Below are 13702 nucleotides of genomic sequence, written 5' to 3'. Positions count from 1 at the left end.
CGCATAACGCAATGTCTTTCAACTCACTGGTTATTCCCTTTACTGCTTCTTTTATGCATCTTGCATAAACTAATTTGCATAGAGTTTGCGTTACTCACATGTGATCGTCAAATACAAAAGTGACATTGCGATTTTAGCTTTCTTTTTTTCTTAAGTGGATGAACACAACACCCACGCTAATCAGGTAAGCTACGATTGTCCCCACACTCCCTCCTGATTTTATGATCACAAACAGGGCGGCGGGGAGGGACAGTATCCCTCTTTGTTGGGTACTTCTTTGAAGAGTAATGACACGGGCCTCATTTTCATGCATACTCTCAGCTGTAGGTCGACTTTCAATAGACACCTAATCAGTTGAAAAGTTACTAGCATCGGAATCACTGTCAAGTGGATTTGAATTCAGATAGATTAGCCGCTCACTATGCTCAGAATCACTCGTCACTTGATAAGTGCGTTCATATTACTGGATGAAGGTCTTTACTATACTGAGGCACCCTATCAAATTTCACAAACTATGAGCTGATCACGTCAGTAACACAGATCGTGTTATATTTTGTTGTGCTGTTGTGCACCTACCATGCAGGTTTTTAACCTAAATGGCGTCTCCTCTTTCATACTTTCCTCCAATCACCTCTGATTTGGGCAGTGGGTTAGCTTCAACACCTTTGATTCGAACATTTTATCTATGTTGCATATCAGCTGGCATGGTGAAAGGTGAAACATCACTCTTTGAGGTGACGTGCCAGTAAACTGCCTCCAACACTGCATAATTCTTTCTGGCTACGATGGTTTAACAGTCCTATGACTTTATGCAGAACTCCTATCATAGACTGCAATTGAATAGATATCTGTTGCGATAGAGATCACAGTTCAAGAAAGGCATTCTCCCTCTCTCAGTTGACATGTTTGGCTCAAGAATAATTTGAAATTGTCTCCACTCTTAAATTTTTTTACAATCTATACATAACACAGTCCTTTCCTTCTAAACTTTCATAATATCCCCCATTAGGAATACGCTACATAAAAACAACTGAATGAATATAAAAAAAAATCCATTTTATTTTCTTTGTGGGATGAGATTCAGATGTTTCGGCATTTACATGAAATTGGATCAATATAATGAATACTATTCAACTTTGGGGAAATTTTTTTATTTTATTTTTGTATTTTTTGTGAAACAATATGACGGACAAGACCATCTGTTGAATCGTAAAATAATAAGTGAATTAATCAGTCACAAAAAGATTGAAAGTAATCATTTTTTTTTTCATATTAAACTCATGAAACTAGCAGGGGGGGCACCTGGTTTTGCCTGAGTGTAAAATATGCTTAAATGTATTTTAATTCATACAGATTTTCTATTTATTATTACAGAGCCAATTCTCTATGGAATATTATATTGTACCTAATATTTAGAACTGATTTCCAAAGTTTTTTTAAAAACATGATTTCAGTTAGAATTGAAACCAAAACATTTATATCTCCAGTCACGATCCTCACCAGCAGATGAGAAAAGACTTACAATTAAACCACTTCAGGCTATACATTAATTTACACATGTGTAAAAGTAATAGAATTATGTCGGCAAGTTAAAATGAACATTTTGCATTTCAACTTGCCGACATATATCTGCACACATTATTCATCCACCCAAACAAAGATTTTACTTGTCATAAACCGTCCTTAGTGTATAATTACTATTTCATGTTAATTTCAGTGTTAAGTGACTAGTAGTTTACGAGTTTATTGGTTAAATATTTCCATACATACACATACATAATCTACTGGTTTGTTCATATAGATAATTAATAGGTATGGGCAAAAATGAATAAGGATAGGGGGTCATAGTTTTGAAAGCCAATTTATCATAAATCTTTTTGTAGGTTTCCGACTACTTCTTGATTGTATTTGAAAGATTAAAGACTAAATTTCATTTGCCAATAGAAAAAAAAAGTAATGAAAAATGTTTTCATGGCGAGCTAACCATTTGAAGTAAATTAAATTCATTGTAAAAATCTTTTTAGAGATAAATATTAGTTTTCTGGGTCTATTTCAAAGATAATTAGTAAAGGAAAATCCTAAGATATTGAATTAAATAATAAAAAAAAAACCCCACCTTATTTGCACAAAAAATAGCTGAATTAGCCCCCAAACCATACTTTTGGAATTATGGAATATATGGAGGCCCAAAATCTGAGACAGTCGAAAAGCTGTCTGAGAATGACGTCATGTAATTAAAAGGAAGGAGAGGTGCTGGGTTTCTCTTTTTTTCCCCCAGACGTGCATCTGTACATTTCTATTGTAAACATTTGTATAAATTTTACCATTTTTTATTTTAATTATTTTCCTATGTTTCTGTTTTTAAATTATTTTTTTTTTAATTATTGGCCAATATTATATAAAAAATTATGTTACGCCGAAAGTTTCACATTCTTGCGAGCAAGGAAAATATTAAAGTCTTACATATAAAAATTATGCGAAACCTGTAATTTAAAAACAAAAAGTAGAAATATTTTTTGTTATTATAATTTTTTTGTGTGAAAATATTAAATAAACAATGCTAATATTGGTAGTTCGAGAAATTAATTTTTCTTCAAGTTATATCGAATTCATTAATACAGACTTTGGGGGCGTTTCTCGTAATGTTCCTGTAAAAATTAAATAATTTTGTTTTAACTGTTATATTTTACGATGCTTTATTTTCATAAAAAGAGCAAAAATAAATTCCAGTAATTTTTTTTTTCTTACTACAGAAAACCATAACTTTAGTAAAGGTATTTTTTGTTTAAACAAAATAATACATTTCCACGAAAATTTAAATAAAAATAATGGGTTCATTACATTCCGTGATCATTATTTGATAAATACTGAAATTTTCATTATAATTGGTTAATTTCTTGATTTTTGGTGATTTTTTAAGTAAAGGGAGAGGTCAAAATGTTTATACATTTTGATCATCGGCATTCATTTTTGCCCGTACCTAATAATTAAAAAATCCCTGCACAGTGCTTAGTTTTATTTTACATGCTGTTTTAAAATGATTACGTAATAAATATTGCTTGTACCGAATTTTATCTCGATCTTTCATCATGTACTAAAATAAAAGACTCAATGCTAATTGCAAATTATAAAAAATAGGGAACGTTTTCAGCGAGCAAACTTTAAATGGCATTTGTATTTCCCGCATATACTTGCTTGAAATTAAATAAGTTGAAAATACGGAAATAAGGTTATGTTATTATCTAGAAAATTCAATTAAAATTCAGCTATCAAAAGGATTATATTGATTTTTAGTTCGTTTAAAAAATATTTAGGTTTATTTAATCCCTATGACAGGCAAAAATTAATTTCACTTCCATTCGAGAAAAAAAGTGATATCGTTGGAAAGTTAACGAAAAGACGTGTATAAAAAAAGAGAAACTAATTCAAGTAATATTATACTTACATTTCTCCAATCTTTTGTCGTGTTTGAAATCCAACGTTTCGTTTCGTTGTTTGAAACAAAACCAAGACTGGAATCCGCAAATGTAATGATGATTTAGTCGAGTCGCAATCAAAATTCAACGAGGATTTAAAGCAGCTACGCAGAAAATTGACGACGTAGAATATAAAAAGAACGACCTCGATAACAGCGCTGCTGATCTCTTTGAGAATTGAAATGTAAATTTTATTTATTTATTTTTTCATTCAACATTTTACTATTTTAGGATCTGAGAAAATGGTAATCTTGACTGGTTAGTTACCACGGGTGTAATTCGGCTCAAGGAAATAGTTCGCCTCGAATTCGAATTTAGACAGAGAACCGGAAATGAAAATATGAAACGAAACATTTCGAGTTTTGTTTTTTCCATTTTTCTATTATCGAAATGAAATGAAACAGCTTATTTGTTTTATTTTTATTTTTTTATTTATTATTACTTTTTTCTTTTAATTTGTTTCTTTTTAGGTAAAAGTGCAGTATCTTTCCACTCTCAAAAACTCCTTTAAAATTACTACGATTATATGTTTTCGGTGGGCGCTGATAATAACGTTTAAAATTTCAGGAAACAGTTTTTTTTTTAAAATCTGAAGGGATTATAGTTTTAAAAATTGGGGGATCACTTTCCTATATTAATTTAACGTAAAATAAGCACCCATTTTATGGCCACCTTTTTGCGGGTGGGGTGGAAGTGGGGGTTCTGGTAATGTTTTTTTAGGGGTGTGTGTGTTTATTTGGTCATTGTGACCTGGTAGACGAACACAAAACCAACCAACCGGCAAAAAATATGCGCGCGCTTGCGTGTACAACGATGATCACCAGTGACCACCACCACCACCACCACTTGTAACAAAGAATTACATTGCTTAATATCTGTAAAACTACTTATTTACGAAAAATTTAAATGCGATATTCGTTTTCAGCACATCTGTCAGATAATTTTATCGTTTTCTTCTCAAATATAATAGATAATTATATTATTATATAAAAGTAAAAAGAACATTAAGTGGAAAATGAGATTAGGATAGACCGAGATTCGAACTTTGTAAGCAAGGTTCAAAAATAGATTCAGAAAATGGAATGTTAGAATTTCGCATTGTTAAATTTCATATAAAATAGTTTAGATATGTTTGTTTGTAAAAATAATTTTATTGTGCATTCTTTTATGGAAATTGAATTAAAAAAAAGGTCAGCTAATGTAACAGTAGGATAACTCTGTAAATTATAAGAGTTACCTGCCTTGTATTAAATCGTAGAGGTAGTGGTAGTTCCTCCAAGATGGCCGAATAAAGCAGTCACTCGTAACCTCGTGTTTTAAATGTATTCATTACAATTATATACGTAACGTCGTATATCATGGTGGCAGCGGCCCCCCCCCAAATAAAGTAAAAAAAAAAAAAAAAATAACGACGTCCAAGAGAAGAAGAAAGAAAGGCATATCTCACAAAAAGTGAGTACACTATTTTCTACAAGAAAACAAACAAACAAAAAAAGACTTTTCCCTCTAAAAAAAAAAAAAAAAAAAAAAGTAGCATTCAACATGGCGTCTTCCAACTTTACACTGCCCGTCCTGGACTGGACAGATGAAAATAAACACGAGGCATACAACGAATGGGTCGACTTTATGTCCTCATATTTCATTATCAACAAAGTTGAAGAAAAATTGAAATACAATTACATTCTGCTGAGCACCGGACCAAAGGGTCGCGCACTATTAAAAAATGCCCAACTCACAAGCGAGCAAAAAGAAATATCTAAAAATATATTCATGGTGTTTGAAACCAATATGATTAAAAAACCAAACAAATGGGTCGAGCGCTTGGAATTTTCGTCAATGTGGTAGAACGAAGACACGGTGGATGACTACCTAGTCAGACTGAAAACTAAAGGCGACAGATGTGACTTTGGTAACAACAAAGATGAGCGCATCCTGGAACAAATAATAAAAGGGCTTAGGAGTGCTGACGAAAGAAGAAACCTAATAGCTAAACCAGAATTGACTCTCAAATCAACCATAGAAAGCATCAGGGCATACGAAGCCACCACAAAAGACAATTCGTGGTACAAAGATGCCAACAAAGGGAAACACGAAGAATACCACGCGGTATCTCAAAAAAACAAACCCAGCTGCACGAGATGTGGAAAGATTCACAGAAAAAAAAAGACAGAAAAATGTTATGCCTTCAACAAAATATGCAGGAGATGTAACGGGTTACACCACTTTGAACAGTACTGTTTAATGAACCTACAAGGTCGGAAGAACAAAAAAAAATACTCCCAAATCAAGACAGGAGAATAGTTCATACAGAGCCAGGAAACAAAATCACCCAAATGGATTTAACAAGCAACAAAGCTACAGAAAGAAAAAAATAAACTTAGCAATCAAAGAAGGTGACGAATCTGACCAAGACGACGATGACATATACTTATACACAGTAAATGCGGACAATGACAAACGCGAAGAAATTTTTACCAATATAGACTGCAAAGATGCAGAAAATAAAAGACATAAAATACGAATGAAAGTCGACACAGGGGCAAACGGAAATATCCTACCTGTCAGAATATATAATAAAATATACCCACAAAATGGCTACCGGAAACCGGGCAAAATAAAAAATGGACTAAGGGAGATAACCCCTACCTACCCAAAACAAGAGTTAAATACCCTGTGGGCCACAAAAATAACCCACTATGGTTCTATAATACTAAAAATAAGACAAGGATTCAGCAACCATCAAAGCTAAATTTTTTATATGTGACAGTGACATCACAATACTGGGTCTAAGACCATGCATATGATTTTGCTTAGTAACCGTCAACTACAGCATCACTAAAGTGCACACTCTAAAACAAATTCAGAACATCGAAGACCTAGCAAAAGAATACCCGGATAGATTGGAAATTTCCAGGCCTTCAAAAGATATCTCTTGATGAAGATGCAATGCCAGTGGTCCAACCACCCAGAAAATTCCCAGTTCACCTCAGGGAAGAACTTAAACAAGAACTAGAAAAAATGGAAGACTTGGGGGTAATTGAAAAGATAAAGGAACCAACGGACTGGGTGAATGCAACTGCATGCAGCCGAAAAAAAAAATGGTGCCCTACGTATATGCCTAGACCCAAAACTACTAAACAAATACATAAAAAAAACGCACCACAAAACCCCAACCGTGTTAAAAAAGGATACACCAAAAGATAATGAGATCAGGGAACGATTGTGGGCTAAAAGCAAAAAACAACAACGACACTACAACAAGAGTGCAAAAGACCTCCTGGAATTAATTGTTGGTAGTAAAGTGTCTGTCATATAGGAAAACGACACCTGGCGACCGGCGACAGTGGTCGAGAAATGCACCGAACCATGCAGCTACATTGTCAAAATGCACAGTGACAGAAGATTGCCGAGACACAACAGACGACACCAACAAGAGCTACATAATCCCCAGAGAACAGTTGGGATAATATAACACCACCGTCCCAACAACACCCTGACACACTGGAGGCCAGAGCTCCACTCCATCTAATATCAACGATGGATACATCCCAACAGACAACCCAAGTCAACCAATTGAATCGAACCAACAGAAATAACAACCCAGGACCGACCCCAAAGAACATGGCGACCCCCCCCCCCGAAATACAAGGACTTTATACTATTCAAATAGACAATAAATGATATATATGTGGTAATAAACACCTTTTCTCAACGAAGAGGATGTAACAGTAGGATAACTCTGTAAATTATAAGAGTTATCTCCCTTGTATTGAGTCGTAGAGGTGGTGGTGGTTCCTTCAAGATGGCCGAATAAAGCACGCACTCGTAACCTCGTGTTTTAAGTGTATTCATTACAATTATATACATAACGTCGTATTTTAGCAAGAATAAATAAATAAATAAATAATGAACAATAGAATTTAAAAATATATTGAAAAATAGGTTAGTGAGAATTCTTTGTCTGCAGAAGTGTGTTTTAGGAACATGTGCCGAGCCACATATGTTTAAGCCATGTGAGTCGATCACGTTTAGAGTCATACATATGACGTCATAGCAGAAAGGGAGATTCTCAACAATAGAAGCTAGGATTAGCAGAAAGAGGCAGTCAGTCAGAGGCAGTCAAGTCCGGATCGAACAGTCAGCAGAGTCGGTCGGACAGAGCTGACATGATCAGAGGAGAGTCCTTTTAGAAGCAAAGAGAGAACGACTTTGAATTCCTTGATGTCATCATCATTCGACCGGTCAATCTTATAATAAAGAAGCCATCATCATGCTTTTGTAAAATTGTGTCGTGTCATCATTCAACAGCAAAAGGTAATGTGTGAAACATCCTTAATATGAACTTTGTCTCCCTCATCGTTATTATGAACTTTATGTAACTCTCCCAAGAATGTGCATCCCCTATCTCAAACCCTCGCTAATATATGTTATAAGAAGAAACACTCCAAACGGTATAAATGTCTTCTATCTCTCCCTCATCACTATCGTATATTTGTACCCGTCATCGTAAACACACGATGCAGCATTAAAAAAAACTTTTTCAAATATTTTTTTATTTTTGCACAATTAAATATATATTACAAGACACGAGCAATAATGGTGGGCATAAAATAGGAGACATAGTTTTGAAAGCTGGTTTATCATAAATTTTTTGTAGGTTTCCGACTTTCCGACTACTTTTTGATTGTATTTGAAAGATTAAAAAAGTTAATTTCCATAAGGAAAAAAATATTTGTAAGCATGAGAAAAGTTATAATAAAACATGTTTTCATCGCGACATTTGGAAACTGACAAGTTTGTAGCGACCACTACATATGGACAGAACAAATTCACGGCAGGAACATTTCATAGCAATCATTCCACACAAGAAAACACGAATGTTGGAACCAGTGGCGGCTCGTGCCTGAAATTAGTGGGGGTGCTGCTTCAAAAATTTTACGTATTTTTTTAATATCGTGTAAAGGAATTCAAATATATAAATAAATATTTAATCAAATAATAAACAAACATTCAAATAAATATTCAATTATATAACAAAGACAAATAATCAATCAGAAATGGATAATACGCAAAAACTTTTTTATTAAAAAGATTTTTTAAAATTATGTACACTTTACAGAATAAAAATAATATATATATTTATTCCTTTTAAACTTTTCAGATTAAATAAAAGTTTTTTTGTTTTTTTTTGCAAACAAACGAAAAACATTTAAAAAAAATAACTTATTTTTTATAAAAACAAAAAAGAAAAACTTTGAAATTTACCTGCCTCCCTACGAGGGTTAATTTAGGAGTTTACTATTTGAAAATAGCGTTTTATTTAATAGTTTTATTTACAAAATTTATTTTTAAAGATGTATTTATAACAAAACGTATTTGTAAATAAAATGCAAAATAAAAAAGTTTACATTTTTATATAGTGAGCAAACAAACAAAAATATTTAAAGATACAAAATTTTATTTACAAATCTTTTAACAACTTGCTTTTTATATAAAAAGAACAAACTTGGCTATTTACTGACCTTCCCATGCCGGTAAAGATCGACATAAAGTGGAGATTTATTATAAGAAAATAGGATGTCATATATAAGCATTATAAAACATCGAATTTTAATGTAGCTTTCTTCCCCAAAAAACAAAAAATTAAAATTGTCTCAGTACAGAAGGATTTCGTATTACTTTTTTTAATGCGTATTATCTGACCCATCTACTAACAAATTCAATGTAAAGTTTAAAAATGCATAATTATAAAAAACTGTGTGTGTGTGTTTTTTTTTTACTTACAAACACATTTTAATTCAAAAATCTTGTGTAAAAAATCCATTTTTCAAAGTGTAAAACTTCTAACATTGTCCTTGTCGGAGGCAAATAAATGCTATTTTTTTATATCTAAAACATACACGTTAAAAAGATTTCTAACTAAAATGTATTTTCAACATAAACTGTTTCTTCGCTTTTTTGCTTCTAGAAAAAAAAATCTAAACAGTTTTTTTTGTAAAGTTTAGTTGTTGCAAAATAAATAGCATTTAAAGAAACAAACAAAAAGGCAGGTAGATGTAACTTTATTTTTATGGTAAGATTTATTTATTGTATATTTGGTTTTTACCCTTGGCCGCGTGTTAGCTTCACTGCTAAATTCCCGAATACTTTTAATAAATAAAAAATAACAGTTTCTGCATATTATATATTTCCGTCTGCTACCGACTTAAATCGCAACGCTAAAAGTGTGCGTATTAAAAAAAAAAATAGCACAATATTTTATGTACAAGAACACATTATGTGCAGATTTTAATAATAATATTTAAAAATATAAGTAAATCTACTTTTTTTTTCAATAACAATGTTATCATATGTATACAGGCGCACACTCTCAGCAAACAACGAATTTCACGACACGGAACTGCGCCAGTCGACAGTTCTTCAAGAGGCTTTCATCGGCTGCCTAAAGCGTCTAATCCGCGCATGCGTACAAGAGAATTTCATTAAGAAAGTGTAACTGTGAATTTCACAGCTCCAAGCAAGTTTTATTTTTGTTATTATATGCATTTGGAGATACCGACATTAAAGTTAATGATTTTATAATGTACACAGAAAAAAAAAAAAAATAATAATAAAAATAATAAACAAACGTATTATTTTTTAATTTTATCATTAATATTGTGTAGAAATAACTTGGGGGTGCTGCAGTCCCACAGCCCCATGCACGAGCCGCCACTGGTTGGAACAATTTAAACTAATACTCTAACATACATATTTTAAATATAAACTAAAACACAAAATAACACATCTAATTACACCTAGGTTGAAAGTAGGTCAGCTTACTACAACAAAAAATATCTACCCTTCTCATAAAACATGCAAAGGGAAGGGGTGAACCTAAGGTCAACTGTACCTTTGTTCTGTAAGTGCCCGCCCATTGGCTGATTAGGATGGGCACGGTGGCAATTAGGAAACTGATTTGCTAACTAGAAATTCAATAGCATATGTATATAAAATGCGTGATGACCACAACTTTTCACATAAGCTTGACGAATTCTCATGAAAATGAAATGCGGAATGTGTAGATTAATTGCCATATATATTTTCATAACTTACTACCTAGCTCTTCCTATAAATACTGAAAATTTACGCATAAAATTATATCTTTGTATATTTATGTGATTAAATAAAGTAGCTATATATATATATATATATATATATATATATATATATATATATTTTTTTTTTACAAAGGCATCACCACATTATCAAGGCCCAGAGGCCACTCAAGGATAAGGGTTAAAGAGTGTACATATGGAATATGGAACGGCTCATCAAGAACTTATTTACCTTAGACTTGAACACAACCATATTGTAGTCAGCCGGAAAGCAGGAAAACGGAAGACAATTCCACAGGCGTGCAGTTCTAAGAAAGAAGCTTTGTTCATGGAATCTATGTTTAGGTTTAGGCACAGATAAAGAGTGGGGGAAATTATTGATAGTGTTTACAGCTAGACGAGTGTTTCTTGTGAAAGTTTGGCGAGGGGGGACCATAGATTGAAGCTCAGTTGAACACTTTCCATGAAAATAACGATACATCAGAGACAAACTCGCAACATCTCTTCTGTGAGATAGAGGTTGTAAGGAGGAGAAAAGGACATCTCCTACGAGGCTACGAAGTCTATTTTGAACTCTATCAAGGCAGGACAAGTCCTTTCTAGCAGCTCCTGCCCAGATGTGGCAACAGTATTCCATCCTTGGACGTACCTGGCTCTTATATAGATAGAGAATAGCATCAGCAGTGAGATATCTACTGGATCGATAGAAAGATCCCACCATTTTTCCAGCGGCCTTGGCAACAGATTTGATATACGTGTTCCATTTAAGATCAGGAGTAATGGTCAAGCCCAGAAGCTTGTCAAAACTTGAGGCCTCCTGAAGACGAGAGCCATTCATTTCAATTGATGACAAATGTGGATTAAAATGTTGATGATGTAAAGAGAGAAGCTTGGTTTTAGATGCATTAAAAGTAACCAGCCACTCCTTTCCCCATTGTACTACATGCTCAAGATCAGAGGAGAGAGAATTGGAGAGTACTTGCTCGTTTACTGTCTTAGATGTGGTACCATAAATGGTAGTGTCGTCAGCATAAATGTCTACAAATGATGTAAGGATATGATTTGGAAGATCATTAATGTAGATCAGGAAAAGAGTTGGGCCCAGGATGGATCCCTGAGGGACACCGGCATTAATACTGTGAGCTTCTGATTTTTGCCCCTCAACTACTACTCTTATGAACCTATCAGAAAGAAATGATTTAATAATTGAGAAGACTTTTCCAGCTATACCATAGCTAGCGATCTTATGAAGTAAACCTTTATGCCATACCCTATCAAAGGCTTTAGATATGTCAAGAGCAATTGCCCTAGAAAGATTGCCACCGTCGAGAGATTTGCTAATCCTATGCGATATAACTGTAAGGACATCTGCTGTAGATCTAGCAGAACGGAAACCATATTGAGTGTCACTAAGAAGGTTATTTTTGTTGAGATGTTTGATTACTTCTGTATTTAACACAGATTCTAGCAACTTACTCATGACGCACAGGAGACTTATTGGCCTGTACTGAGAGGGGGATGAGCGATCACCTGAATTCTTAAATACAGGGCATACTGATGAGATTTTCCAGGGAGATGGGAAACTATTCTCCTTAAGACAACGTTTAAACAGTTTTGTAAGTATGGGCGCTAGTTCAGGTTGAAGTTTTTTGAGTACTATAATTGGAATACCATCAGGGCCAGTTGCTTTACTGGAATCAAGGTTTTTGATTAGTTTGGCAACATCACGTACAGATATACGTATATCACATAGCGTGTTTTCTGATACAGGAGGAAATATTGGGGGTTGGCGGTCTTGGTCGCAAAGGGTAGAATTAGCTGCAAAGTTCTTGACAAAGAGTTTGGCTTTGTCTGATGCTGACGAGATTACCTCAGGTCCATTGATAATAGTTGGGATGGAGCACACGCTTCTGTTCAGGATTCTGTTTGCTATTTGCCAAAACTGGTGGGAACCAAGCCGCTGCTCAGCTACTTTGGACTTAACAGATTGAGCATACAACTCTCTTGCGTTCCTTATTACTTTCTTACAATGGTTGCTGGCAGTCCTGAAAACGGCTTTAGTTTCCATACATCTATTACGTTTGAAGCAGTGGAAAAAGTGATTTCTGTGCGCAATGGCAGCAGCACATTCTGGAGAGAACCATGGCTGGCTGTTAGGTTTTTGCTGAAACTTTTTAGAGGGTATGAAATGGTCAATACACACAATTAACCATTCAGTTAGGTCTAATACTATAGAGGACACATCCTTTTTAAACATGGAATGCAGAGGTAGATCAGATATAAATGTACGGAAGCTATCCCAGTCAGCCTTAGTGTATCGATATACTGTACGATGAAGTGGTACGTCTGGGGACTTATTACATTTCATTTTTATCTTAATTGATACAACAGAGTGGTCGGAAGATCCAAGAGGCGATAGAACAGAAACTGAACATAGTTCAGGGCAAGTTGTGAGAAAAAGGTCTAGTAGGCTCGCATACTGGCCGTCATTATCGGGCACACGGGTAGGTTCCTGAACAATCTGAGTGAGGTCATAGGCAATGGAGAAATCATGACAGAACCTCCCCTCATCATCGGTCTTGTTTGAGTGGGTCAACCATTCGACGTTGTGAACATTGAAGTCTCCACATACGTGAATGTTAGCTGAAGGATAAGTAGAAAGGACTTGGTCAATTTTCTCAGATATGCTTTGAAAGATAGTAACTCCGCTGTTGTGGGGGCGATAGAGAGTAAATATAAATGCAGTAGTGTGAGCTAAAGCAACCCGGAAGCACATATAGGGTAAGTTAGGATCTTCCCTGGAGATGTCCCTCCCACATGGAAAGCTATCTTTAATATAGGCACATATTCCATGCCCATGGCGATCTTGGGGGTCAGATTTAGAAGTTAAGTTAGAGTATCCTGTAATTGCAAACTCATCTAGGGAAATAGCCTGTCCAATGCCAGTTTCACTTAAAAATAAAAGGTCTGGTTTAGTCTCCTGTAATTGGGTTTCAACCTCTGGAAGGTTATTCAAGGTACATCAGTCAATATGAAACACTTTTTTAAGAAAAAGTAACCTCTCTCGGACGTGCCCATAAAAGTTGACAGGACAATATCTTTGATCAATATCATGAAGCTAATAATTGT

The sequence above is a fragment of the Euprymna scolopes genome, chromosome 7 (assembly GCF_053919585.1).
Source record: "Euprymna scolopes isolate OS-2025 chromosome 7, ASM5391958v1, whole genome shotgun sequence".
Classification (NCBI taxonomy): Eukaryota; Metazoa; Mollusca; class Cephalopoda; order Sepiida; family Sepiolidae; genus Euprymna; species Euprymna scolopes.
The sequence above is the reverse complement of the archived record's forward strand: the minus strand, read 5'-3'. Positions refer to the sequence as shown.